Source organism: Argentina anserina, chromosome 7 (assembly GCF_933775445.1).
Source record: "Argentina anserina chromosome 7, drPotAnse1.1, whole genome shotgun sequence".
NCBI classification, from domain to species: Eukaryota; Viridiplantae; Streptophyta; class Magnoliopsida; order Rosales; family Rosaceae; genus Argentina; species Argentina anserina.
Window position 1 is genome coordinate 7,460,813 of NC_065878.1, and position 9,914 is coordinate 7,470,726.

The 9,914-nt window shown below is 40.2% G+C and overlaps 1 pseudogene; it reads left to right on the forward strand.

The window, feature by feature from the left end:
• Positions 1 to 289: 289 nt before the first annotated feature.
• LOC126803494 (rab GTPase-activating protein 22-like) lies at positions 290 to 8,484 on the forward strand (annotated as a pseudogene).
• Positions 8,485 to 9,914: the final 1,430 nt, after the last annotated feature.

The following is a 9,914-nucleotide window of genomic DNA, read 5'->3' on the forward strand; positions in this document are numbered from 1 at the left end:
CTCGAATAAGAATTTCTTAAACCTGATCAAAGAAGGTTACTCTGTCTATGTCTACTGGGATTACTTATAGCTTCAGGTTTAATTAGATATATCTATAAATTGGGACATTGGTTATTACTAGACCAACAAGTCTTTTGAGAGTTGCTGAGAACTATGACGGGACTCTTTGATCAGTAATGGATTAGATTAGCCGTCGTCGTCACTACCGTCACCATTGCCGGAATCTCCCTGGCCGCCAATGTCATCTACTCTAAAAAAGAGAAAAAAAACATGCACTCAGACCTAAAACATGGAGAAGTTTGTTTACAGCGGAAGGAAACTGAGTGATGGTGGTGTCTTCGCAGTGGAGGTGTTGATCCGAGTTTACGAGCCGAGGTGTGGCCTTTCCCCCTTGGAGTCTATGACTTGAACAGTTCCAAGGAAGAAAGAGAAGCTGATAGAATTGAGAAACGAAGTGAGTATGAGGACTTGCGGCGACAATGCCAGAGACTGTTAATGCAAAGTGAAGAGAGCTTGAAGCACCTTCAAAAGGTTATGCGAAATGGCAGAGAATCATCCGCCTCGATCGTTTGCGTGTTAGTTGTGACTGGAGGATATATTCAGTGTGTTCTTCACCCTCCCAGGTTGATGTGTCAAGGATGGAGGCATGAAGATTAGCTGAGAATGTGGGGATGACGGACTATGAACACTTGGTGCCGTGTAGGATATTTCATGCTGCTCGACTTGTTAATATATTGGAAGCCTACGCTGTGTATGATCCTGAAATTGGTTATTGTCAAGGTATGAGTGATTTACGTGCGCTTATCATCACAGTGATGGAAGAGGACGATGAAGCATTCTGGTGCTTTGTGGGTTGTATGAAGAAGGCTCGAGATAACTACCTCATCGATGAGGCTGGGATTCAGAGGCAGCTTAGGTTTATTTTCAAGGTTATCAATGTTAGGAATTCGACCCTGAATTCCTCTTATAAAAGTTAACAAGTGCAAAACAATATAGATAAACGATTGAGAACACAAACACAAAGTTTACGAGATTCGACAAAGAACTTGTCTACGTCCTCGAGCTGTTGGGTTTCACTATAGAAGAACAACACAAACAAGAATACAAGATCTCTCACAAGACGTTCTCACTAACTCTCAAGACCTCATTTGCTCTTTGTGTTTTACCTTGATGTCTAACTACTGCTACCTATGTCCCTATTTATAGCTGTATAAACCTGAAACCTATAAGTCATTAGAAACATATTCCCAATAGACATAGGTTGCGTTTGGGGGAGCTTATAAGCTCCTCAACTTATAAGTAAAACTGATTGGGGTGTTTGGTAAACACTTTAAAATACACTTATTTTAAAAGCCGAGCCGATTTTAAGCCAATAAGTAGAAGTAGGGGTGACCCTCCTTTCAAAAAATAAGTAGAAGTCGCAAGAACGCGGAGCTTCTTCACTAATTAATGAAAAGTTTTAATTGACACTGGGTGCCCTTCAAAACATCTGCAAATTACATGATGGTAATCCAAAAGGAGACTGACGCCTCCGTTCTCACGAGGGAATCGGAACGACGCTTTCTCTCTCTCACAGAGCTGGTTCCTCTATTTGTGTAACCTCGAGTTGAGCTTGTTCCATTTGGTCATGATCTATGGCCTTGTGGCTTCTGTGCTTATCGGTTTTGCTTCCGCTTAGTTTCCTTAGAAATGGTTTCCCCCAATTTCAAAATCCTTTCCCTAATTTCAATTCATATTGATTTCTTTCTCATCTGGGTCTTTGTTGCTGGGTTGTGCGCGATTTCTTATTGATCTCATTCATGCTAGTGTTAGCAAGTTCGTTCAACCCGAGCCTCGATTCTTCTGGTTTTGTTTCGAGTCGTCTCACATCCCGATGGTGCGCGCTCTTTACTTCCTCCCCTCATGGGTTTGGTTGGTGCCTCTCTGTTTTCCGTCGTCCCTTATGGTGTGATGCTGGAGGGGGTACTGGTATCTACCGTTGTAAGTGGTTTCTGTTCGAATCCTAGCTCATCTTTGCTTCAATTACAGAGCATATGGTAATTTCTTTCTGATTTGGCACCACTATTACTTGGCCCATGGAATCTATTTCTGAATTTGGATTGCTCTGCCTTGCTGCTTCAGTTTTCCATTTTTCTTTATATCAAAGTTGAGGTTGCAGTCAAAATGACGCATATATATTTTATTTTATTTTTGGACTGGTGCAATGGGTCGATGACTAAATTCCAAAATGATTGTATGTCTGTGTGTGATGGTTGTGCTTATTTTTGAGAGGTGATTTCCTATGATATAGTTGTGAGCAAATCAAAGAAGATGGTTTGTTACGCAGAAGCAGGGGAGGTATTTTGTTAATTTGCTCTTAGGTTTCGTAACTATTCCACTGGGGTTTATTGTTAAACACATGGGGAATTGCTCATTGCAAGGATGCATTGATCAGTTGTACAAGAGTGTTAAGGATCCCAAAGCCAACCATCAGCAACAGAAAAGTGCTCAAGTTCAGGGGTATTTGGAAGGACCAGCAATGTTCACCGTGACTAATGATTTGAACATAAGACCTATATCTCTAATCTTTGGCCTGTCTCTTCTGAACAAATTGGAGGTACCTTTGACGGACATTGAAGTGCGAACTGTACAGCTGCACAAAGCGGAGGTGAGTATTGTTCAGAATTTTCTACCAACTCTTTGCTATGACATTAAATTTCGTATCAAACTGATGTACCATCCTTAGTTATTGATTTACTGCGACCTCAACGTGATTGCTAATCGATTTATCTATGCTGATCCTTTGAGTGGTTGAGTGAATCTTGTGACACAAAGCTGATTATAATGTGAAATTTCAGACTAAACTTATCCGAGTGTCTTAGGCTCAAACACCAGATGATTGCTTTGTGTAATTAAAGATGCATGACTTCCTTTCGAAGTATGTAAGTTGTTTAGAATGCTCCTATTTGGATGTTTATCTCAAACAAGAACGATACTTGATACTTCTAGGAGCTACATTAATATCTGTCTAGATATAAGGGAGAAAAATGTTTAAAAGAGTTAAGAAAGTTGGTGTGGTTCTCCAACAGAAGTAATGTGATTCAGTGAATTCTATGTATGGGGTTATCTGGTCCAATTTCTAATGGTTAAGTATTTGTTTTTTATCGCAGGCTTTGCGTCTTTTGGTAGCTGCTTTCCTTGGTGACTCTGCTCTGACTGAAACCTTTGTTAGGGAGTCATAGCAAAACAAAAGGATAAAGCAAGAACAGTGAATTATGGAGCCAGAGAGAATGTAGCAAATATGGCCTGGAAGGATAGACTCCGGTGTACATTCGGTTGTTAGAATGACCTGCTACTCTGCTAGTAACTATTTCGTTCACTCTAGAATATTGCATTATGGGGTTTTAAGTATCTTCATGAAACTTGGAAGTAGTATTATGTCCACTCTTGTCATCCTTAATGAAAATAGCCATTGGCCAAAATTTCCCAAAATTGTTTATTCATCTCATTTTGAAGTAAGAAATTAAGGGGTTCTAGAAACCATTACCAAGTAGGAAACCACCAAAGTGTTCATTCTTTGATCAAGATCTAATGAATCCTAATCCTAAGTGGAATCGGATCCACAAACCTAACAATCTTTCACTTGGAGCCGATTGCACCAATAACACAATCTTCAACACTCTTCAATCATAGAAACTCGAAACCCACCGCATCCAACATCTCTCTCTTCAAGTTTAGAGACCAACTGAAGCCAAGCATAGCTTTAGTTTACCTATTGGCACAGATTTAGTCAACATGTCTGCAGGATTTTCACTTCCTTGAATCTTCAACAATTACAGCACTTCATTCTCCACGAGTTCTCTTATGTAATGATACTTTATAGGAATGTGTTTAGTTTTTGAATGAAAAGCATGGATCTTTGCCAAGTGAATTGCACTTTGACTATCACTATGCAAAGCACCCAATTCCTCTAAGAGACCTTTTAGCCACACCATCTCCTTACCAGCCTCTAAGACTGCTACATACTCTGACTCCGTCGTAGACGAAGTCACTTGCCCCTGCAAATGTGAGATCCAAGATACAGTAGTACCACCTACAGTATACATATAACCAGTTGTACTCCGACTAGTATCATTATCCGCTGCCAAGTCTGCGTCCACATACCCTTGTAATTCAGCACTACTTCTCTTGAAACAAAGAGACATGTTAGTAGTACCTCGAAGATACCTCATGATCCACTTTACAGCCTCCCAATGTTGCTTACCTGGATTACTTGTGTACCTACTCACAATCCCAACTGCATGCACAATATCGGGTCTAGTACACACCATAGCATACATTAAGCATCCAACTGCCGACGCATAAGGTACACGTCATTCATATATTCCTTTTCCTTTTCACTCTTGGGTGATTGTTCCAATGAAAACTTAAAGTATGTCGCTAACGGTGTACCTACAGCCTTTGATTCATCCATATTTAATCGCTTAAGCACTTTCTCAACATACTCCGCTTGTGAAAGTTTCAGAGTACCAGCCACTTTATCACGAATAATCTTTATACCTTAAGATTTTCTTCGCCTCACCCAAATCCTCATTGCGAACTAATTTGACATCTCTTTCTTTAACTTCTCAATCTCGTCGAAGTCTGACCCAGCTATCAACATATCATTCACATACAATAAAAGAATGATATAAGACTTGTCAAACCTCTTAAAGTAACAATAGTGATCCGATTGACATCTTGTGTAGCCACTTCCACACATGAACACATCAAAATTCTTGTATCACTGCCTTGGGGCTTGTTTTAAGCCTACATGCTCTTTTGCAGTTTGCATACCAAGTCCTCCTTACCAGGTGCTATGAAACCTTTTGGTTGCTGCATGTAAACTATCTCCTTCAAATCTCCATGAAGAAAAGCAGTCTTGACGTCTAGCTGCTCTAAATATAATACTTCACCTTCCACTAATCCAAGCACCACCCGAATTGTTGTATGCTTAACAACTGGAGAAAAAATCTCATCAAAATCAACACCCTCCTTTTGATGAAAACCATTTACATCTAACCTGACCTTGTAACGTTTGCTCCCATCAACTTCTTGTTTAATCTTGTAAATTCACTTGTTTTGTAATGTTTTCTTTCCCGCTGGCAATTTAGCTAACTCCCATGTATTGTTGGACATGATAGAGTCCATCCCATCTTACATAGCACCCTCCCGCTTAGTTAAATCTTCATGTTGTATCGCCTCATCATAAGTCACGAGTTCACCACAGACAGTTAATAGCAAATAGTTAGCACAAACTGAGTATCTATCTGGCGGTATTCCTTTGTTACTTCTCGACGATACTCTTAGCATAAAAGGAGGTGTCATTGGCTCATCATTAGGAACTCCATTATCAGGTTGTGTGGCCTCATGAGCTTCTTCTTGTTGTTCCTGCCCATGATTAACCTTAGACACATCTTTATCAGACAATTCTTCCAATCTTGCAAACTGCCGATCTTTTCTTATAGGACTTTCAAGTTCTGCTGCTTGCCTGTTCTTATACATCACCTTTTCATTAAAGATGACATTTCGGCTCCTGATAACTTTCTTACTTTGCATATCCCAAAACCTATAGCCAAGCTCATTCCCACCATAACCGATGAATATGCACTTTCGAGACTTAGGATCTAACTTGCTTCTTGCACCGAACTCAATGTGAACATATGCCACGCAACCAAACACTCTTAAATGTGATAGGTCTATCTCTCTTCTACTCTATTTTTCCTCAAGTAAAAGATTATTCAATGGCACTGACGGTCCACGGTTAATTAAGTAAGCAGCAGTATTAACCGTATCAGCCCATAACATGTCTGGCAATCCTACGTGTATCCTCATACTCCTTGCGGGCTCATTCAAAATCCTATTCATGCGTTCAACCACTCCATTCTGCTGTGGAGTTCCAGGAATTGTTCTTTCCATTCTGATCTTGTTCTCTGTACAATACTCTTTAAAATCATTACTACAATATTCACCTCCATTATCCGACCTCAGACATTTGATCTTCAAACTTGTCTCAGTCTCTACGATCGCCTTTCACTTTTTGAAAGTACTAAGCACCTCCCATTTATGTTTCATAAAGTAAACCCAGACTTTCCTTATAGAATCATCAATATAAGTCACATAGTATCTTAAGCCAGCCATTGAAAGCTTAGGTGTAGGACCCCACACATCAGTATGAACCAATTCCTGTTTTGCATCTTTTGGCGCATTGCCACCCTTTGAGAAACTAACAGTTTTTCGCTTCCTAAATATCCAATCTTCACAAAGCCCAATTTTCACTGAGTTTACACCATGTAGTTTACCTTGTGCCTGAAGTACACCCATTCATTTCTCGCTGATGTGCCCAAGTCTACGATGCCATAAGTATGCATCATCCTTCTTCTCAACGATCGTACCGCCTACATTGTTTTTAACAACAATAATAATACCGAAGGTCGTGTAGAGTGACCCTGTCTTGAGTCCACGAGCTGATACCATAGCTCTCTTACTTACTTTTCACGTGCCTTTCTCAAAGGTAGTACGACATCCTTCATCATCCAACTGACCCACAAAAACCAAGTTTCTTGTCAACCGTGGAATGTGTCTAACATTCGTCAAAGTCCATATACCACCATGTGTGAGTGAGATCTTCATAGCACCCATTACCACAATCTCCAGGGCTCTAGCATCAGCAAGAATTACTCTTCCAAAATGACCATGTTGGTAATTCACCATGAGCTCTCGTTGTGAATTTGAGTGAAAAGATGCTCCCGAATCCACGATCCATGATTCTAATGGTGTTTCTGTAACGCTTAGTACAAGTCCCTCCGAGTCATACTCAGTTGTGTTTGTCATCTTCGTTGCATCCTTCCACTTGTTACAATCTCTCTTGATATGTCCAGTCTTACCACAATGCCAACACTCATCGGACCATTTTCCTGCCTTGGACACGCTTCGTCTTTTTTCTGGTGCCTTGGACGTGGACCTTCCACGATTATTGTTTGAGTGTTTGTTGGACGGTCTACCTTTATTTTCCATAGATAGCGCAGAACTTGAAGGCTCATCAAGGTTATTAAGTCTTCGCGTCTCCTGATTCAAAAGAATGTCACGCACGTCATTAAACTTCAACTTCTTCGTAGTCCCAACTCCACTACAAATTGAGTTCACAGTCACATCCCAGTCTGAAGGCATGGAAGTCAACAACACCAAAGATGTGATGTGTTCGTCGAACTTTACATCTACCGAGGCTAGTTACTCGATAATATCACCAACTACTCCAACTTGTTGGCGAACAGATATACCATTACCCATCTTCAAAGTGAACAGTCGTCTCATCAAGTATGATTATTGAACGGCGTTTGGCTTCTCATACATGTTGGATAGGTTATCCAACATTTTCTTTAATGTAGTCTCCTTGATGACAAATCCCCGTACTTCATTTGAAAGCAATAATCGAACTGCTCCAAGGGCCATCTTGTCCATCTCGACAAATTCTTCCTCCTTCATCTCTTTTGGGAGCTTGCCGCTTAAAGTCTTCGCAAGCTTCTTCATACTCAGGTAATCCTCGATCTGTGACCTCCATAGGTTGTAGTCATTACCGTCGAACTTGTCGACCCTCTTCTCAACATCTTCTATGCTAATTGTTTCCACTCTAGAACCAGGCTCTAGATACCACACTGTTAGGAATTCAACCATGAATTCCTCTTGCGGAAGTTAACAAGTGCAAAATAATATAGATAAACGATTGAGAACACAAACACAAATTTTACGATGTTCAACAAAGAACTTGTCAAAGTCCTCAGACTGCTGGGTTTCACTATAGAAGAACAACACAAACAAGAATACAAGATCTCTCACAAGACGTTCTCACCAACTCTCAAGACCTCGGTTGCTTTTTGTGTTTTACCTTAATGTCTAACTACTGCTACCTATGTCTTTATTTATAGATGTATAAACCTGAAACCTATAAGTCATTAGAAACCTATTCCCAATAGACATAGAAACCATTACCAAGTAGGAAAACACCAAAGTGTTCCTTCTTTGATCAATATCTAATGAATCTTTATCCTAAGTGGAATCGGATCCACAAACCTAACAATCAAGGCCAAAGATGTTATGTTATATAGACACCTAGAGAAGGTTCAAACAGAGGATTTTTTTTTTGTGTACAAAATGGTAGTGGTCCTCTTGAGGCGGAAGTTGAGCTTTGAGCAGACACTTTGCCTCTGGGAGGTAATGTGGGCAGATCAGGCAGCAATCAGGGAGGGAATTGCCGAGTCTGCTTGGGGGAGATTCCCGCCCGTTGATGATCTCTTTCTGTATGCAATAGCAGCCTGTGTACTCCAGCAAAGGAAGGTCATCATTTATAGATGCAGCAGCATGGAAGAGATCATAAGCAAGTTCAATCGCATGGCTGTCTGTCTGGATGTTTGGAAGCTTTTAGATGATGCTCATGATTTGGTGGTAACCCTTCATGACAAGATATAGAGAACTCTACTACGGAGGGGATTTGGTTTTCTTTGCTTTCTCCTCATTCATTCCTTGACTCGATCCCCATTCGCTTTTGTTTGAGATTTCATTTCAAACTAATTGATCTCGAGGCCCCTTACACATAACACACTGCTTAAAAAGCAATACCTGTGTTGAACCAAATTACAGCTCAATTTCTTAATTATATATATATATATATATAACTTATAATTTGTGGCTTTGTTACGTAGCACTGTGAGAAGTTGGTGCTGAAATGTTTAGTAGTGGAGGGATAGGACATTGTGTTTAGGAGAAAATTGGTAGGAACTAGAATATGAAATAGAGTTTAGTAGGACACTCAATTTGAAATAGAGAAAATGAAACAAACATGCCAGCGTGAAGCAATCTCAAAAATCAAGCCGACTGAAACATGCATGCAAATCGTCTTTCAGTTCACTTCTTTGGAAGATTAATTTCTGGTCCTTATCACTATCAGTATGTACGTGGTTACTGGTCAGAAGTCGACGAGAGCATTGATATGCGAAAGGCAATGATCTTATATATGCGTCACTTTCAAGCCTCCCACCATCTGGGACTAAGAAATAACAGAAAGAGCTGATGCTTTGCTTCATTGTTAGACTAGCAGCTTCAAAATTAGGTGGCTGGTTTCATCATGGGGAGGTAGAGCTAGCTATTGATTTCAGAATTAGGAAATCATGTATGTTAAACAGCGACAAGTGTCGTATGTGAACCAAATGTACCGATACTGTCTCAACTTAGTCACCTCACAGGTGTTGGATTTTAATCACAAAAGGCCTCGATACAATTAGTTATTATCCACTCACTTATAATTTTTATTTAATTGTCACTTTTTAGATATGAGATCTATGATCTGGAACTCGACGGACTCGCCGTCGCCGAGAGTGCGGAAGGCTTCGGTTCGGATCGAGGACTGGTGGACGAAGAGATCGTCGCCGCCGTTCTCCGGGATGATGAAGCCGAAGCCGTTCTGGTCATTGAACCACTTCACCGTTCCGCCTCTCACTCATTCTCACAGCACAAATCAGAAAACCCTAGAAAACCAAAGAAGGCGAACGCCCACACCCGATTCCAATCTCTCTCCAACAATGTAGTATTGGATTAGATAATTATGTAGGACTGGGTATCAATATCACATGTTTTCATCTCTGTTTGATAATGTTTTCTGGTCATCATCCTTTGTTTTTGTTTTTTTTATACCGTCTGGTCTTGTGCGTGTTTCTTTTTTATTTCAGGGAGACTGGAGATCAAAACATCTGATATAGTTACGTTCATGATTTTATTTTATTTTTGTAAGGGACGTTCATGATTTTATAGAACAAGTGAGTTGAACTATGCATTGTATTTCATGATTTTATCTCATATAGTTACATTCTTCAATTTGTTGGAGAAGTGCTTCGAATCTTATT